This window comes from Crocodylus siamensis, chromosome 1, assembly GCF_052110815.1.
Source record: "Crocodylus siamensis isolate JL-2025a chromosome 1, ASM5211081v1, whole genome shotgun sequence".
NCBI lineage: Eukaryota > Metazoa > Chordata > Crocodylia > Crocodylidae > Crocodylus > Crocodylus siamensis.
In genome coordinates this window covers 229,969,035-229,973,690 of record NC_143395.1, presented here as the reverse complement: position 1 = coordinate 229,973,690, position 4,656 = coordinate 229,969,035, and the positions used below count along the sequence as shown (strand labels likewise).

At 52.2% G+C, this 4,656-nt stretch overlaps 1 pseudogene; it reads left to right on the top strand.

The window, feature by feature from the left end:
• The first annotated feature begins 525 nt into the window (after window positions 1-525).
• On the top strand, window positions 526-4,392 carry LOC149874253 (beta-1,3-galactosyl-O-glycosyl-glycoprotein beta-1,6-N-acetylglucosaminyltransferase 3-like; annotated as a pseudogene).
• Window positions 4,393-4,656: the final 264 nt, after the last annotated feature.

Sequence of the window (4,656 nt, the reverse complement as noted above, 5' to 3'; positions counted from 1 at the left end):
GACCAATCCATCCATCTGCGGAGTGTTGGGCGAGGCAGGAAGAGTTTTGCACTCTGGACAACCACCATGCCCATGGTGTGTTTGTCTGCTCACACATCCAGCTCCTTCAGAAGATGGACCATGGCTCCCTCTTCTTCTACATCCTGGAGAAGAGGTGGGGGGCCCAAGAAGTACATTGCCTGCCTCCCGGCAGGTGGCGGCACCCTCCTCATGGATCCAGGTGAGATGCACTAGTGTGCGCAAGCCTTCTATGAAGAGCTCTTCTCTCTGGATCCAACTGACACTGAAGCCTGTTGAACCCTGTGGGAGGGAATCCTGCAGGACAGCGCAGGCAACCGAGACCAGCTGAAGGCTCCTCTCACCCTGGCTGACTTCCTGGTCACCTTCTGCCTGATGCCTGGCAACAAGGTGCCGGGCATCGAAAGGCTGACTTGTGGAGTTCTACCAGGCCTTCTGGGATGTCGTCGGCCCAGACTTTGCTGTAGTCTGGGCCAAATCCAAAGGAAGTGGGAAGCTCCCCTTGTCATGCCGGAGGGCCACATTGACCCTCTTACCGAAGAAAGGGACCCCCGTGACCTGAGGAATTGGTACCCCATGTCCCTCTTCTGCATGGACTACAAGGAGGCAGTAAAAGCCATCTTGCTGCATCTGTGGTACATGCTGGCAGACATGAGCCATCCCAACCAGATGTACATGGTGCCCAGATGTTCCATCTTTGACAAGCTGTACCTGGTTTGGGACCTTCTGGAGCTGGTGCACTGGGAGGGCCTGTCTTTCACCCCATTGTCCCTGAACCAGGAGAAAGCATTCAACAGGGTCAAGTGCTGGGTCAAGAGCTTTAGCCTGACAGTAGGTGATGGGTGGCAGGTGGGCTTACTCTCCACTGCACCCTGTTGGATCCGCTGGAGTGTAGGCTCACTGCTCTACCTGGGGATCTACCTGTCTCCCACAACTTCCCCCCCCACCAAAGAACTGGCACCAGCTGGAGGCAAGGGTGGTAGAGCAGCTCTGGGCATGGGTGGGACTGCTGTGGTGTCGATTCCTGCATGGGAGAGTGCTGGTATTCAACTAGCTCATCCTGTCCATGCTCTGGCACCACTTCCACACCCTCCTAGTGCCCCAAGAGGTCCTGGCTGGGCTCCAAAGATGGGCACTGGAGGTTTTTCTGGCCAGGACAGCACTGGGTTGCTGCAGAGGTCCTGACCCTCCCCTTGAGAGAGGGCTGCCAGGACCTAGTTTGCCTGCACAGCCAGGTCCTGACATTCCATCTTCAGGCCCTGTAGTGATTGCTATACAGTGTTGGAAGCTGAATGGCATGAGGCCACCCAGGGCATGCCTTCCTTCGCAACTTCCAGGGGTTCCGGTACAACTGGTACCTCCTCAGCCAGCAGGGCTTCTCCCTGCAGGACCTGCAAGGGCTGCCGGAGTTTTACTAGGTCGTCTTCTGGTCCTGGAGGCTGATCTCGGTACCAGGGTGCCGACCTGCTTGTGGAGCCCCCCTTATGGAACCTGCAGTTAGAAGGGCTGAGGGCATAGGCACCCCAGGTGCAACAGAGGCTGATCCTGGGTGATGTCACCTGTATCAGAGACCTCCTGGGCTATGATAGGCAGGTGTGGGTGGACCACACTGCACTGGCCTGATGCTTTGCCGGGAGGGCTGTGGGGCTGTGCCAGACTCGTCCCGGGTTGTGGGTCCCCAGATCTGTGCACAGGATGGCAGGAGACTACCACTGCTGGCTGAGGCCAGCACTGAGCTCAGCCTGTTCCAAACACAGGGAAAACTGCTGCTGCCGCTTACCCCAACCAACAGTGGAAGCATGCTGTCATCCTGCATGCAGATCCAGGGGTCCGCAACCCCTGGGAGGGCTGCAGGGCTATGCCAGACTCTTCCTGTGAGGCACAGACCCCCAGATCTGCATGTGGGATGACAGGAGGCTGCCACTGCCACCTGGGCCTGGTGCTAAAGCCAAGGAAGCCTGGCTTCGAAACATTCTGAGTGCCCTCATTTCAACTTAAAGATGTTTCCAAGCTTTTTGTTTCATTTCAATTTTGCTGTTTTGAGCTCAAAATGTGTCAAAACAGCTTCAAAACAAAACACCCAGTGAAATTTTACACAGCTCTACTAATCACTCAGATGGTGTGGCCTCTCTCAGCATTAGTATTTCAACACTGTTTTAAGGAAAAAATCAAATATGACTCTCCCTAATCCACCCTAGCTTAACAGAGTTCAGCTAATAGTAAGGCTAATGAGTGGAAGAAAATTCAAAAAAACCCCAAAACACAGCAGGCAAAAACAAGAAATTTGGCCAAGGGGATATAATATCCTGGTTCCTGCTCTGGAAGCAAATTTGGTGACTTAGGGTTCTTCATGACAATGGGGACATAGTTACACTAAGTAAAAAACTATTTATTTTAACCTTTCCAAACCAGCTGTGAACTTTCACCACCTGTGAGTATATGTGGTGGCGTGACAGGAAGTGATTCTCTTGGAATCGCTACCTGTTGCTCTGGGGACTTGCTTATGCTGTTATCCATTACAGTGAGGAAATTCACTGTTTGGGAGTGTAGCTTCCAAGTCTGGGGTATAACCATCTTGCAGTACAAAAGCCAATGTAAAAGAATTAAACCTAATCAATGTCTGAAGCTGTCTCCCACCAGGAAAATCACCTGCTCTCAGATCATTAGAGGGGACATGGAAGCTATGCAGGCAGCTTGCTTGAGCAACCTAGGCTGATGTAGACAAAACCAGAGTCATGTTTGCATGACACTTTAAAGCGGGCTAAATTTTTGCACTGCTTTAATGGTGTTGGTGTTTGCATGCCTCAGCAGTGTATTGTGCATTTATTCCAGCCTTTGAGGAGTTTTAGTCTGCTGCCCCTACAGCTGTGGAGCAAAGCACCAGGCTCCATGCCAATCCATGGCTGCAGAAACCCTGCAGAGAGCCTGACAGCAGCCTGGGAAAGCAGCTCTGCCCAAGAAAAGTGGCAAGCCTGATGTCCCCTCACCCACCCCTCAGAGCCTGCCTGCCTGTCTGAGCTGCACAGGGGCCTGGTGGTTCCATCCATGGCTGCGGTGCCGCCCAGGACCGGGGGGGTGAGCCAGGTGCTGCCTGGGGGGTGTGGTGGGCCCCACTGCCAGAGTGAAGCAGCAGTCCCCCTGCAGCCCAGGGACTGCTCTGCTCACCAGCAGCTTTCCTTCCCCTCCCTGCTGGAGAGGCAGGCAAGTCAGGGGTGTGTGTGCATGACACGGGGCTTTAATCAGCCCTAATTTGAAGTGGTGTTTTTTAAAACCTGCCACTTCAATTTTGGGCCACCATTTCATCTACACACACCCCTAGACTTTCGGGGGGAAAAGGAAGCTCTTAATGCCAGTAGACAACCTGAAACTGATAGCAGCCTGCAGGCTCTTCAGAGTGAAGTAGTTTTTTGAGGTCTCACTGGACTGAGGACGTGGTTCATTTCCCCCCACCACACCATGCCACCTACTTCATAGTGATTCACAACAAAATTGAGATGTGTGAGAGGCTGTTTCCGGCCCTGTATACCCCACAGAAGCTCTGCTGTATCCATATAGATGCCAAGCTCCTAAGGACCTCCAGAAGGCAGTACATGGAATTGCATTGTGCTTCCCCAATGTCTTTTTGGCCAGCAAACTGAAGTGGGTGGTCCATGCATCCTGGTCAATGCTTCAGGCCAACATCAACTCCATGGAAGACTTGCTCCAGCATCTAGTTCCCTGGCAATTCCTCCTGAATACATGTAGCTTTGACTCTGCCATCAAGATCAATTCCAAAATCCTCCAAGCCCTGAAGCTTCTGAAAGTGGAAAACAGCCTGGAGCCAGAAAAGCCCTCAGAGGCCAAGAAGTTCCATAGCTCGAAGTTCCCTTATGAAGCGGGAGACTCCATCACTCAAACAAATACACTGGAAAGTCCACCAACCTATGGCACATGTATTTTTGTCAGCAGTGCCTATGTGGTGGTTACCAGGGACTTAATCTAACAAATCTTTTATAACCCAGCTGCTCAGCAGCTTCTTGAGTGGTCAAAGGATATGTACAGCCCTGGTGAACATATCTGGGTCACCTCGCAAAGCACGCCATAGATGTCACAAGGAGCCACTTAAAATGACAAGTATGAGTTATCAGACCTGCATGCCACTATGCAGCTAGTCTAGTGGCAAAAGCTGGAGGGGGACTCTAGTGAGTGTCCTACTCACCTTGAGCAGGTAGACACCAGCAGACAGTCTGTTTCTGTGGTGTCAGTGACCTGCCCTGGATGTTCCAGAACCACCATCTGCCCTCCAACCAGTTTAGCTCACAGAAAGATGAGCACCTGATCAAGTGCCTGGAAGAATACCTGTGCTACAGAGCAGTGTATGGGAGAGACCTCTGAGCAAGGGAATAGCCTGGTGACAGGGAACACTGCAGGATCCAGCCATCCCAGTGCAAAATCCTCTGCCCTTCCCAGTGCCCGGCAGTGGGAACCTGGACAAGAAATTAATGCACAGAGCCAGAGACTGTGGGCTAGCATATACCACACTGAGCCCAGAGACTTCGAAATCAATCTTTTTTTTCACTATGAGAAGATCTAAATGCTGCTTGCATAGCAGTGAAACCTGCACAAGAGATTGCACTAGTCTGTCAACCCTTTGCATTA